General features: G+C 40.0%; 1 protein-coding gene across 1 annotated transcript in view; it reads left to right on the plus strand.

Moving 5' to 3' along the window:
• The first annotated feature begins 54 nt into the window (after window positions 1-54).
• Window positions 55-15,257, plus strand: part of ITGA8 (integrin subunit alpha 8) — a 110,861-nt gene continuing 95,658 nt past the window's right edge. Inside the window, exons 1-2 of the mRNA XM_026067676.1 lie at window positions 55-177; window positions 13,300-13,400. The gene's annotated coding sequence lies outside the window, so the exon portion shown is untranslated. The remainder of the gene's footprint in view (window positions 178-13,299; window positions 13,401-15,257) is intronic.

Raw genomic sequence — 15,257 nt, forward strand, 5'->3', positions numbered from 1 at the left:
CGCCGCGCGGCGCCTCCCCCCGCCTCACGGCGGCTGCCCGCCTGCGTTGCAGGGTGAGCGTCCTGGTGGGAGCGCCCAAAGCCAACACCTCGCAGCCGGACATCGTGGAGGGGGGAGCGGTGTACCACTGCGCCTGGCCCGCCGCGCGCTGCACGCGGATCCCCTTCGACAACACCAGTAAGTCGGTCGCTGCCGCGGGCCGCCGGGCCGCGCGGGCCGCGGCTGGCAGGGCGCCGCGCCGGGAGCGGGCAGATGTGTGCTGCGGGGGGCGTCGGGTGGTCCCGGGGGCGTAACGGGAGCGTGACCCGCGGGATCAGCGCGCGGTTCGTCTCAGTAGCCGCTCTTTCTCTAGTGCTCGAATGAAAGTTGTTTCCAGCGGATTCCTCATTCCGAAAATATTTTTTTTTTCCTTTTAATGTCCCGAAGGCAAAAAGCCAAAGCCCATGTCTCGCCTCTCCGGATCCTGCAGCGCACAGATTGTTAGTCCTCGGTGTTATTTTCAGCAAGGGGTTTTCTGTCTGTTCTGGTTGATGAAGTACCTCATGTGGCATGCTTCTTTAATTCTTTACAGAAAACAAGAATTTTCTTTGAGAATGTTGGAAGCTAGATGTGAACTGATTTAGGCACAATGCAGATAGATTATATCCACTTCCAAAATCCCAAGACAGATGTTTCTCATTTAATTAGAAAGAACACACATTTTAAACAATTCAGGCTGTTTATGTTTTCTGTTGTTTTCTCTTTATAGGTCTTAAAAATAATTTAAACCTAGTGTTTCCAGGGACATTAACACTGATTGGTTTAATTTAGGCAGATTTTGACACTTTAATCATTAAACAAAATTATGATTCTTTAGGTTATATTTAATCTTAGCATTTATGGTTTGTTTAAATGTGAACATAATACAATTCAGTCTTTTTCTAAGCGCACAGATTGAATTAGAAGAGCTTACTTAAATGTAGCACGTAAGCGGTGCAAATCTTCACCCCCTCTAGCTCGAGGCACACACACATCCTATTACTATGTTGGCATCCAGCAACTCTACTCAGGATGACAGCTCCTATTCTGAGAGCTTACAATGCAGTATTGCCTGTGTATCTGGCTACTTGGGCATGTAATACAGGGTATGGTTATATGTAAATGTAGATGTACAGACATACACAGTGGTCATACAGTATTTTTATTGTTATGTGTATGATATGTATATCTTTAAAACAGAGCTAACATTTCTGTATTTCCATCTTATAACTAAATAATTCATGTCGTAGAGGTGGAATATATTAATTGTACAAATTAATTTCAAGTTGGAATAGAAAACTTTCAGACCGAATGAAAATTCCATTGCATTTTAAAGGGGAATTTTGCAAAATGAATTAAAACCTAGTGATGAAACTTAGGCCAACATCTATCTTCCTGTGGCAAATTCCAGAAAAGGCCACTGATGAGGCTCGGGACAGCTCTCTTTTGGTAGAGATTACCATTTAGAGATACTATGCTCAGTATAGAGGCACACCAGCAGGCTGATGACTACATCAGCAAGGCTTTAGACTGTATCACACCACTTTCCAGGCAGGATGGAGAGCTTGGCACCTCCAAAGTGTGGTTCGTTCTATCTACCTGAAGCAGTTGTTTAAATCTTTTGGGAGTATTTCTCTTTCCAGTGGCTTTTGAGGGAGCCTAAGGACAGTTTCAGGACTGAGGATTAGATGCCTGACTTTTAGGTGAGGTGCAGCATTTAGAGCTGCTGACTCTCCTGCAGCTAAATTAAGCAGGATAGAGCCCATTGTATAGGAATAGATATAAATACACTGTACTTGGAGGTGTGATTGCAGCACAGGCAAGCTTAGCAGTGTTATCGTTAGCTGTCTAATTCAGGTACCAACAGCTGTAAAGGTGTCGTTTCACACAGTTCAGCATGGGCCAGCTGCCCTTGTATGCAAGAACCCCAGGAAGGTTTGCATGGCTTGTACCAAAGCCCATACAGATGTGTCCTTATGGCCAGCACCAAAAGGTCATCTCCCATAGACCTGCTATGACTCTTTGATTAAAGTGTGGATATACGTTTCACGTCAGCTCCTTTAGCTCCAGAATACTTTACTTGCAGGAGCAAGTTTTCTGTTCCTTTCCACTATTCCCCCAAAGAGAGCAGTACACATGATAATTAAACTAGACGATAATATTTTAAATAGTTTGTTACACACAGTTCCTTTTGGAGCCTTTGACTACTATAGTGGGACATAGCTAATCCTTAATCAATATTAGGGGTAATTTCAGATTGTGGTTCTTTCCTGTACTCACTATGCCTTCTCCCTACAATATCCATGAGAAAAGCTGTTATTCCTGTTTTATATTTATATTCACATTTTTGTATTTATTCTGAGAAACAGAAAAAATCACTCTGGCTTGTCCAGGATCATACAGGAAGTTGGTGATGACACTGGGAACTGACTCTGGATCTTTTCATCCTACTCCAGTGCCTTAATCACAAGATTATCTTTTTTCCCAAAACAAAAATACCCAGTAATTATTACAAGACTGGGTATTCAACTCTTACAGCTTTAATTGTAAAGGGTAATGCTTCATGCCTCATAGGAGGTTTGTAAAAGTCTTGGAAAGGTTTTCTAAAACAGAAAGAATAGATAAACTGCTTCAGGGCTGGAAGATTTCATTTTGATGCATTTTTGTACAAAGCTTGCTTTTTAAGTACTTTTGTCTAGAATATAACCAAATATTATCAGCTCTTTCAGTTAGACTTAGAAAGCACAACAAAAGAAACAAAACTGATGAATAATTAACAGCGTTCTTAATTAAGACCATAAGTTAAAATTGGGTGGAATTAGAAAGCAAGGGAGAATATTATGTAATGCTTAAATGGCAGTGTGATCCAACAAATACACACAGAATTGGATGGCTTCACCAAGGGGAAATCATGCTTAACCAATCTGATAGCCTTCTGTGATGGAAGGACTGGCTGGGTAGATGAGGGGAGAGCAGTGGATGTTGTCTACCTAGACTTCAGCAAGGCTTTCGACCCTGTCTCCCATAACATCCTCATAGGTAAGCTCAGGGTGAGGTGGATTGAGAACTGGCTGAACGGCAGAGCTCAGAGGGTTGTGATCAGCGGCACAGAGTCTAGTTGGAGGCCTGTAGCTAGCGGTGTCCCCCAGGGGTCAGTACTGGGTCCAGTCTTGTTCAACTTCTTCATCAATGACCTGGATGAAGGGACAGAGCGCACCCTCAGCAAGTTTGCTGAHRATACAAAACTGGGAGGAGTGGCYGATACACCRGAGGGCTGTGCTGCCATTCAGAGAGACCTGGACAGGCTGGAGAGGTGGGCRGAGAGGAACCTCMTGAAGTTCAACAAAGGCAAGTGCAGGGTCCTGCACCTRGGGARGAATAACSCCAKKCACCAGTACAGGTTGGGGGTTGACCTGCTGGAAAGCAGCTCTGCCAAGAAGGACCTGGGAGTGCTGGTGGACACCAAGTTAAGCATGAGGCAGCAATGTGCCCTTGTGGCCAAGAAGGCCAATGGTATGCTGGGCTGCATCAGGAAGAGTGTTGCCAGCAGGTCGAGGGAGGTGATCCTCCCCCTCTACTCAGCCCTGGTGAGGCCCCATCTGGAGTACTGTGTCCAGTTCTGGGCTCCCCAGTACAAGAGGGATGTGGCACTACTGGAGCAAGTCCAGCGAAGGGCCACAAAGATGATTAGGGGACTGGAGCATCTCTCTTATGAGGGAAGGCTGAGAGAGCTGGGCCTGTTTAGCTTGGAGAAGAGAAGGCTGAGAGGAGATCTTATTAACGTGTACAAGTATCTGAAGGGAGGGTGTCGAGAGGATGGAGCCAGACTCTTTTCAGTGGTGCCCAGCGACAGGATGCGAGGCAACGGGCACAAACTGAAACACAGGAAGATCTGTCTGAATATGAGGAAAAACTTCTTCACTGTGAGGGTGACAGAGCCCTGGAACAGGTTGCCCAGAGAGGTTGTGGAGTCTCCTTCTCTGGAGATTTTCAAAATCTGCCTGGACGTGATCCTGTGCAACGTGCTCTAGGTGACCCTGCTTGAGCAGGGGGGTTGGACTAGATGATCTCCAGAGGTCCCTTCCAACCTCAACCATTCTGTGATTCTGTGTAATTTTTTAAATCAGTATTTTTCAGCCATGAGGGATCAATGGGGGGGACTCTAAAGGATTTGCAAGATAAAGGCAGATTCACATCTACTATATCCCAAGCTAGATAGGTGAAATTTCTGCAGGTCACAAAAATTGAAATTTCCCCTATAACATTAATATTGGATAGCCCAACAAATCCAAGTGGTTGAAAACCACTGGCTTAAAGTAATGCATGAGTATAAGAGCTTTTGACATGTTTTCAGTTTCTGGGGGCTGGATACACAAATGTAATGCAGGCATTTTTTTTTCAATGCAAGTTATGTTCTCCCATTAAGGAGGCAATATATAGTGCACTTGGATGCTCTTTGCACTTTTACTGCCAACAACAGCCAACAGACTTCAGAAGCAGAAAAAGTTCAGTGAATGAGAGCACTTTTACCAGAAAGCCATAATAGTCCTTTTGATTTCCACACGACTGGAATGACCTCACAAGTAGTGAGTCTGCACAGGTAGTGTAGTGTATGGTTGCAAATGTGCAATTGCAAATCATTGCATAATCTCATAGTGCATGTGTTTTGCTTGTGGAAAGAAGTGTATAAGTGGGCACTTAGTTGGACAAGTGAGGCTTGTATGCAACTGTACAGACTATTTCACTGTTTCCCCAAGGAGAATAGACCTAATCTCAAGAAGGCTGCCTTCATCTGTAAGTGCTTTGATGCTATTTGTGTTAACAGTATTATTGTCTTCAGTTCTACTAAATGAAAAAAAATGAGGGGTCTGACAAGTATGCTGTGATGGCTTCAGTCAAGAACCTGGAAGTTTTTTAATATTGTGGTGTGACAGATGTGGCATTGGTCTGTAGTAGTTTACAGTTACTCCGTGTTTTACAGATATTGGGATGTGTACTGAATGATATGGGTAGATATGCCATATTATGGGGCTACAAAGTTAAATGAAAAAGGAAAAAACCTCTCTCCACAAGCATTTAAGATTTGTTAGGAGGAAAAGATGAGCAAGAACACACCCATGAGTCAGAGAAGAAAAAAAAAAGATAAAAATAAATGTGGTGAGTTCGCAAAGTATATATTGCCTCAGATAGAGGGGGGACTTTTTCAGAAAGTGATCTGAGGGAAACAAGTGAGTGATAGACACATTATGGAAAAACTCAGGCTTACTTAAGTTAAAATTGGGTGGTAAGCAATAGATAGGATAGGCTTGGGTATGGGCTGTTTTGTTGAAGAGTTCCTTTCTCTGTAAATGATATTTCTATTTTAAAAATAACTGAAGTTTTAGTTTTAAGAAAGCCATTCTATATTTCATGTCATAGACTTCTGAAGGGAGAATATGGGTGCTAAGCTTACCTGGACCTGTCATCCTGAACCTGGTGTAAGAAAACTGCGGATCTCTGCCCCAGCAGATCAGAGATCTGACACCTCAGAGTGACTAGCAAAGTGCAGCTTACCTTCCTGCCACCACACTGTGGCACTGAGGGCTAAACTCTGCTCTATGTCTCATGTAAGCCTTAAATGACAAAAGGCAAATCCGTGTGTGTTGTGAAGCTCTCTTGCTCCTTTTCTCTTGGAAACTAAAATCAAATGAGGCAGTAGACATTGTGTTGGTTACTAATGTAAAAACAACAGGAACAACTCAATATTCACCCAATTCTCAGTGAAAGATATGAAGCCACCTTTAAAAATATGTCATTACTTCTGAGTGCCATGTTCTAACTGTCAAACACAGACTGGGTTCCTTACTACTAGTACTGATAGTCAAAAAGGAGACTACACCTGAAATCATGGGGCTTTCTCTGTGGCATAGTACAACACTGTGTTAGGATGCCCAAGCTGGTCTGTGCTATGAGCAACTGCATAACTTGTGTTAATGTGGAATCGTGTGTGGGCTAAACTTCCTTGCTAAGAAGATCTTTTAGTTAGAGTTAGAACAAATGCAAGAATACCTGCAGCACATTCCTAAAATCAGTGCTGCTTAACTGAAATTGTTCTACAGGGGATTCTCCCAAGCTGACAGTAATCTCTCAGCTCACCTGTCTTTGTTCTTCAGAGCAATCAGTCCAGCGATTTCCAAAGCACTGAGGTGACTTAATTGCAAAATAACATCAATAATTAGTCTTCTTGTTGGAAAAGATTGTTTCTGACAAGGGACAGGGGGCAGAGGAGGAAAGGGACAAAGTTTTGACATGCATATGTGAGTTGAGCCCCCCTCCATCCACATGCAAGTCTAGTAACAGGGTATTCCCATATGGGTTGGCCAATGACACGGCCTTCAGCCAGGAAGGGGCTTTAGCGGGAACTCTCCATGTTTCCTGCTCCCTTGATACAGCATGGACTGTCTTTGTAGTCCCAAGTTTGCAGTTCTCTAAAGCTCCCTAAATATGGGAGACGGAGCAAAGACTCTGGGAAGAAACTGAGAGCATTGCCCCTGAAAGCGCAACCGGTGCTTTAACCTGCTTCATTGCAGCAGAGAACTAAGATAAAGGATAATGGAAGGGCTTTTAGTATCCCCTTACCCCAAGAGATACGGACTAAAGGGCAGAGATTCTTCTCACTTGTTTCCCTTCTTTTCCTCTCCCGTAACCCTGTCCTGCTGCATTGCAGTGTAAGGCTGTGATACTCTCTGAAACTTAATAAGAGGACAGGGGAACAAGGACTGGCATTATATCAGAGAGCTTTTATCTGGCTTTCCTCTCTTACCTACACAAAGCCAGCTTCTTCATTTCAGTTTCTCCATTATGAAATGAAGCTTACAATGACTATCTGCTTTAGCAGAGGTAAAATTACGTAGTCCTTGTGTTTAAACTGGGTGCTCTTCCTTTCTGCTGCCAGAAGAGGTAGCAGGAGAGCAACTTTTTCCCCTGCTTGGCTGACTGGGTAAATTCTGCAGCACTCAAAGCATCTTGCAGCCAGAAGCAAACTTAAATGCCCCCTGAAGTAAGCTATTGCATTTGAGATCTGTTAAAAAGCTAATAGTTCATATTTCAGAAGCTCATTTTTCACTGTAAATTGTCGTGCATAACACACTGTAACACATTCTTACCTTTTAAATTAAATTAACTGCCTTAAATGGGCAGAATTCATAGATACTCTTCCCCTAAGTTTCCAGGATTCACTGGGATGTTGTCTTTGCTGTCAGTGAACTTTAGCAGGTTTTGATCAAATAGGTTATATTTTCTAAACTAAATGGAGAAAATTTGAACAACCTCTGAAGAGGAACAGGAGAATGGAATATAGGTCAGCTCTGGCCAAGCGTGCAGTTGATAAAAAACAGGAGCTAGTCTGGCCAGAAGTTGAGCTGATTGTAACAGAACCTAGGTACTGTATAAGGAAAGGATGTATAGTGGGACCCAAGAGATTTAGTTACACAAAAAAATCATTAACTGTAAAGATGATAAGATTCTGGGGGAATTCTGTAATAAAACAGAATTTGCATCTCAAGAGAAAGTGCTGAGGGAGTTCATTGTACTTTTAAACGTTGACACATTTCAGTCAGCTATGCCAGTATGACTTTATCTGGAACCTYATAGTTCATGTGTAGCATTCTGATTTATAACAGACCTTTGTGGGTTTCTTTTATAAGTCTCAATCTTATCTAAAGAAGGGAAAAAATACCCTTAGCTATGTTAGTTCAAGCTCTGAGATCTTAATTAATTTTTGTTCAGATTGTACTTAGGCACAAAATCTTGTTGGGTTTGATAATTCCTTTTTCTTGACTCACGGAATGAAAGCCCAAATAAGGATCCCTGGGTTATGATCTATTAAATTAAAATAACTCCTATGAATAGAATCTAGGCACAATTAAGAAACATAAATCAATGTTTGCAGAATCAGATCAGTTTAAAAATAGAAGCAACTCTTCTCATCATCCAAATGATTTGGATGTCCTTACTGTCTCAAAACACTAGAAGCCACTTTTTTTCCCCAGTGTTAATACTGAAGGCAATTGCTTGGCTTGGTTCCCTAGATGGTATTTTATGGCTCTGTGATAGGCCTAATAACAGTGATCCTGCAACTGTTACTGACTTATCTTTGGTTAGCAATGTGTGGTACCATTTGAAACTTTTATGATACTGATACCAAAAAATGGCACCCTGCCATGGTGATAGGGGTGCCAAGACCATCTCTTTCTTCAGTTCTAGAATATGGGACCGTGTATCCCAGTACAAACCCCTCCTACTCTAACTTCCCTCCTGTGAGCCATGACCCTAAATGTTCAGCAGGACTGCTTTCAAGGTTAAATTAGGTTGCTCAGAGCCTTGTGTAGTCAACTATCCAGGGATAGAGATGCCACAACCTCTGTGGCAGTCTGTCCCAGTGTTTAATCACCTTCACTGTGAAGAGTTTTTTTCGTGTATCTAATCAGAATTTCCCTTGCTGCAACTTGTGTCTGTTGCCTTTTGTCCTTTTGCTGCATATCTCGAAGAAGAGTCTGTCCCCGTTTTCTCTCTACCTGTTAGGTATGGATGTAGTGCAATTACATACTCCTTTACTTTCTTCTCTTTCTCTAGGCTAAACAACTCCAACTCTTATCTGGTGTCTCAAAACTGTATATGGTGTTCCACATGTCACCTTTCATGTACCAAGTAGAGGGAGATAATCACTTTCCTTGACCTGTATGTATATATTTATATAAATTTAAATGTTTGTTATGTTTATATATTTTTATTTGCATATTATATAAATATATATAAATTAAAGTGATTATTCCCCTCCACTCTGCCTATATCTAATTATATATAAATATATATAATACATATTACATCTTATATACTTTTTTTATATATATATGCCCAGATACATATATACACACGTACATATGCATATGTCAGAATGGGTATTTGAAGGCATTTGCCATCTTGGATGTAGTCTGGGTAGGTACAGATTACTGGGCCGGTTATAAGTGAGCCTGCTGCAGACGCCCAATTCATGGTCATCTATGTTTATCCATTACAGCACATACACACAAATACACACACACACACACACGCAGCATATAAAGATAATACTTTTTAAAGTTTCTGAAGAGTGAGAACTGACTTGAAAGAGTTGCAGATTATTATATTGCTGGGTTTGTTGCTTTGATTAAGAACATTGTTTTCCTGTGTTAATTTTGAGAAAAAATCCTGATTTGCTTTTGTTTATTTGAGTGTTTTCAAATTATAATAATGTTGCATTTTTAATTTTAGTTTTCAAGAACTGAATGAACCACAATGAATCGCTATTAGTGTTTGTATGTACATCTATTTAGTATGCAGATCCTGATTAATAGACACAAAGAAATGCTTGTAAGGGCAATGTTTGTTTGGTGCCTGTTTAACAGTTCATAATGTGCTCACTCAGTGAGTGAGATGAGACCAATCCCCTTAGAAAGGGCCAAATTTGGTCTAATGTGTCTAAATGATGGATTTTCAGTTGCACTCACTCCAGGCTCAGACTTTAATTCCTAAAAATGAGTCCTTGCATTGTTGTTCTTATATAGGTTTGCATTTTACTATCTGGATTCAGATTTTTCTATTTGTCAAGCTGCTGCTTTGGCAGCTTAAGGGACCACTTTCCTCACTCAAACAAATCTTCCAGTGACGGAAATGGACGGTCGTCATGACATGCAAGTGCTATAGGAACAGACATCAGGTGGAGTGTGGTCCACTGCAGCTTGGACTGCATTTGTGAGTGATAATAAAACAGCAGAGACTTGACTGATCGTAGCATACACCTCTTTCTGAAACTGTCTTCCATGACCCAGCTAACCACAGTACTACTGTGAGCTAGTATGCACCTACGCCTACCTATGCAAAATAATATGTGCCCTTAGGTAGCTCAGGGCTAGATGATTGGGCCCCACTGGCAAAATGGGTGAAGGAACACTGGTTTTGAGAATCACGTTTCACTATCTCCAGAGCTTCTTGAAAGCTGGATTGTGGAACAGTACCACTGTGTAGGAGACTTTAGGTTCCTGCAGCAGAAAATGAGATGCTTTTGGGCCACCAAAATGTGGTTTAAGAATGTCTTTGCACCCAAATGGTAGACTTAGTATCTCTGTGCTCCTTAAATACTCTTTGTTAGCTTGGCCTTAGCCTGCTATACGATCTTAGACAGTATAATCAAGAGGGACTCCAGGGCTGGGTTTCAGGCCCAATTTGCAAGTCGTTCGGACTGTTGACCATCTGGAACAGCTCCTGGGTTGGCTCTGAAGCAATCCAGCTGGTGCTCAGGCACTCCCTGCACTGCACTGCGGACAGGCTCAGGCGCTGTGTGCCCAGCCCAGCTGCTGCCTTGAAACCTAGCTATCCTTGCACTAGTGTCATGTATCATGATACAAGATAGTCTGGATTCCTTCTTGAAAGGGGCCACGCTTTCTCCTCCGGAAGAGAAGATGGTATTTTTATACAGCCTGAATTCAAGTCAAGTTTGAGCTGCTCACAGAGGTATAACTTCGCCTATGGGTAAGGCAGAGTGTACACATAGCCTATGGCCCTCAGATCCCCATAAATATCATAGGGAGGATATTTCCCTGTCTTAAGGATATTGTCAGGATACATGCATGGAATTTTTTGAAACACTCGGATAACTGTTTTGAGGGGTGTAACAAAGACAGAAATAACAACTTTGTTGTTTCTAGAAACCTGGAGTGGGATTTATCTGAGTAAACAAAACATTTTTATCTGAGCCTAGTTTAAGTTGGTCATCTTTGGCTCTCTACAGTTAGTAAAAAAATTAGGTACTTCTATGCCATGATACTTCTGACCTTCTCAGATGTTTGCTTTAGGATGAGAACTGTGCCCTATGTTATACCCTCAGTTGTAAATGGAGTCTGGATGGCTAGTTCAGAAGTGGACATTTAGAGTGTCTTTAGTCAGAGGCTTGTCTAATTGAGTGAGATCGGTGCACAATAATGACAGTCCTTGTGTATCCGTACAAGTTCATTTTATATATACCTTCATTTTGGTAAAGTTATAGGGGAAGCAGTTGCTGGTTTAGAGTGATCTGAAATAGTGATTGGGTGTTATATACAAAAGACTGAGCTGTGTTTTAAGACACAACCTCAGAAATTTGGCAGATGACTCCACAGCTCCAGCCAGGATCTGGAGAAAAGGTGATTAGAGAGTTTTTGTCGAAAGATTTTTCTAGGGAAAAAAATTGATTATTTGAGTGTCTGTGGTGTTTTACTGATTATTTTATAGTGAAAATTGCATGCCACATGATGAAGGGTTCATATTACACCATATACCACTAATGGGGGGGGGGGGTTCTTGCAGCTCTACTGGTAAATGCAGCTATGTTTTTTGTAAATACTGCAGAAACTTTTATCCTAGCCATTATCATGTGTTTGATTCCAGGGGACCGCTACATGCAAACAGTTGTCCTAGTTTTAAAACCTAACTTCTCACATTTGAGTATACTTTGCCAGTAGACAAGTATGCTGTTTTGATTGAAAATGTAAGCTCTTTTCAAGTTAGAAAACTGGTCATGAGGATCCTTGGAGCCAGGCTAGCATTGGCTGCTGTAAGCCAACCATGGCTGATTTTCAAGCTTCAAAAGCTTTGTTTCTATCAAGACCTCATCTGTGGATTGATCATGTTAAGATCTGCTGAAGCATTAAAAGAAGAAAAAAGAAGCTTTTAAATTTTGAAAGGGTCTGGCTTCACTGGGAAAATTAATCAAAAGTAGTGTTGCCAGCAGCAACGTAAAAGTTGGCAGCTCCTACAATGCAGTGTGTGTCAAAGTTATTGTCTTCCACACTCTTAAAATTTAGGCCTAACTTAAGTAAAATGCATTTTAGAAATGAATATTTGTAGAGTGGTTTTATATTATTCATCCTGGGTTTTGAAGATCTAAATATTCCTGAAATTTACCTCTCTTTTGTGAGTGCTCTAAGCATGGGTTTCCATACGAGCTTCTGTAACTGGTGCAGCACAGAAATGCATAATTGTGTGAAGGAAGACGTTTTCCCAGAGACTTTTCAAACATTCACAGATTCATTCTCATTCAATTTTCTTCCATGCTTACTGGAAAAATACAGAGATAGAATCCCCTTGTTTTCCGGATATGAAGGATTTTTCTTTCTAATTCAGTTTATATTTGTAACATTTATGAGGTTTCCATGTGCTGAGGTAACTAGTGATACAACATCCTGGAAAAGAATGCAGATATCTCCTCTGTCCCCATCTGGCAAATTCCAGGAAGTGTTGGCTTTTTAAAGGTGACCATTATAGCAGCTGCATTTTCCCCTAGTTTTTAAAAATGTATCTAAATCCATACAATATAATATGACATTACTTTTTTTCTTACATTCTAGGGTAGACAGTGTATGTTTTTATTTTCGCCTAGGGTGAATAAAAAGAATTGATTCTTGTGAAATACACCTTGACAGTAACCAGAAACAAACATAGGGAATGCAGATACAAGGGGAAAGGAGTAATACCCTGCTTATATATAAATTGAGAAGTTCATTAGGAATGACTGGTAAGGAAAGAGCATAGCTCATGAACATATGGGAAATCAGTTTACTTCAGAGAACTGAGGGCGAAAGGAAGGGATGTCTGCTTTTTATTAAAACCTGAAATGCATTATAATTGGCTTGAGTCTTTACCCAGATGACTTCTCTTAATGCTGACATCTGCAAAAGTGTATATAAAGTAACGTTAAGAAGCTGTCTCTTGTGGCAGTGTGTACACTTGCAATTCAGTTAAAAACTAAGTCCTTTGCTATCTGTAATGCTGATCCTTGAATGGGCATGCTGAGAAATTTCATTTGTTTGATAAAAGCTAATTATGGTACATGCTTTTTTCACATGAAAAATTTCTATCACTCATGAAAAAAGTTTATAGATATTTTCACTCATTTTTGTAGAGATTCTTGTTCATTCTTCATCATGAATTCCAGGTAAACAAACTTTTTTGTGTGGGAAAGATAGGGTTTCTTTTTAGATTACTTTGTTCTGAAGTTTAAATGTAATTATTTTGAATATTCACATGTGGATTTCAGTGAGGCATTTTTCACTGACTAGTGAAAAGCTTAAATGATATTAAAATGGCCATTCCTTATTAAAGTAATAGGAAGATGATAGTGGATGTAGTATAATTAATATATCCATTAGTCTGTTTGTTTGTATCTGTAATTCACAGGGTAATACTTTTTTAAATAAGCTGTCAACATACCGCTTCTTTCTTTGTCAGACAACAGGAAAATCAAAGTCAATGGCACCAGGGAACCTATTGAGTTTAAGACAAATCAGTGGTTTGGAGCAACAGTTAAAGCCCATAAAGAAAAGGTTGTGGTAAGTCTTATGCATTTGGTATTCATCTGGAGATAATGCTTATCTTTTTTCCAATGTATATTTTTAATAGCTCTCTGTGTTTAGATTGTAGAAAGAACTCTATGCTTTAGATTATGCATGTTATAAAACAGATGATGTATGTAACTCAGAAAATAAAAACAGTCTATAAAATCAGGTTGAGCTGAATGCTTGAAGATGATCCTTCTGGCATGTCAAACTAGCAGAATGCCATTTTATTGGTTATGGAAGCAGATGATGATTTTTTAACAAATAATGGAAATATTTTTTGAAATACAGAGTAACTGTGGTTGCTATATGCTTAAAATGTTTTTTTTTATTATGAAATTTTATGAGTAATGTTAAATGCAGAATTACCTAACAGAAGGCAAGAATCCATGCTGAAGATCAATTAATAAGAGGTCTTTCGTCACATTCACGTTCTTTTGAACAGCTGTGTCATAGTCTTGGTAAAAAAAGCTCTGAATCAGAGGATTGCTGTCAAAGCACAATGTCTATATTCCAGTTTCATAGAATATTTTCCCTGTACTGATAGAGGACCCCAGCATGGGCATTCATGCTGTTGTTTTGGGTTCTTTCTTAGGCCAAGTAGTTTTATTACTCTGTAAGGTAGTGGTGATGTTGCTTATACACAGACATTTTGTATTTACAATTTATGCACTAAAATTTACATTGGAAAGATTGCTAAAAAAGTGTTGTGATATGAATCATTAGTTTGGTGATATTTTATTACTTTTACAATTCCAAAGCAATAACTTTTGTCTTGGAATTTGTTTAACTGTTTCAATTATTACTTGATGGGAACAAGTATCTAAAGAAAATGCTTTCTCTTAAGTAGTATGTCTTGTTAACCCTAGAGAAGGATTTTGACATGAAACAGGTAATGAATAGAACATCACCCTCTTCTGTTACAGGACTAGCGTATACTGGTAATTCCCTGTCGCTTGTATTGATGTTATCACAGCCCTCAAATTTCATATTCAGTGTTTTCATATACCTCTCTTTGGTACATGCACTTTTTTATTTAAAAGTTAATTTAACAAATAAGATACCTGTAAGAGTAAACATTCTGTCATTTCTTAATTATCAATGTAAAAATTCTAAAAATAGCTGAGCACTCAGCTATTTTGTGCACTCTACTAAACAACAGTTCATAAACCAAAATAGCATAGTTCTTTGCCACCATTCACCAAATCTTATTCAAGTGAGGAGTGAGAAAAACTCATCACTGATAGATGTGCTGTGTCCATACTAAGCAAACTTTGTTTTGCTTCTGATAACTCTTCTCAGGCCTTTCTGGAACATGCATAGAGTCAACACTTTCCAGGCAAAAATTTGAACAGTGAAGCTAGAAAACTTTATGTTTAGGCTTTGTAGACTGAAAGAAGAATAAGAAAACATTTCATGAAGCTGTTAGAGACTTTTTTTACTACAAACGCAATAGTAAACTGCATTAGTTCAATGTTTATGATTACATATAATTCCTATTTCAATCCATTTTGCTCAATGCACCTAAAATCACCCTCACAGGACATGTATTCCTCTTTGCTGCGCTCTGGTTTTGCTCTTTGGTATGTTTTAGTCTGTAAGCTGATCAAGGCAGGGGCATGTCTCAGAGTCTTACAAGTCCTTAAAGCAAAGTTCCAGAAGCTCTGAGTAGCACAGTGATTCATCCAGCTGGAACTGACTGCAGAATGAAGACTCGCATAGCTCTGTGAATAACAACAGTGCCTTGCCACAGGTAGACAGGTTTCTGATTGGAAAAGTAAGACAAGGACATAAATAGAGAATTTGTCTGTATCTTACAGACGCCAGGTTGTAGGGAGAAGTAATATCTCC

This window comes from Apteryx rowi, unplaced genomic scaffold, assembly GCF_003343035.1.
Source record: "Apteryx rowi isolate R43461 unplaced genomic scaffold, aptRow1 scaffold_260, whole genome shotgun sequence".
Classification (NCBI taxonomy): domain Eukaryota; kingdom Metazoa; phylum Chordata; class Aves; order Apterygiformes; family Apterygidae; genus Apteryx; species Apteryx rowi.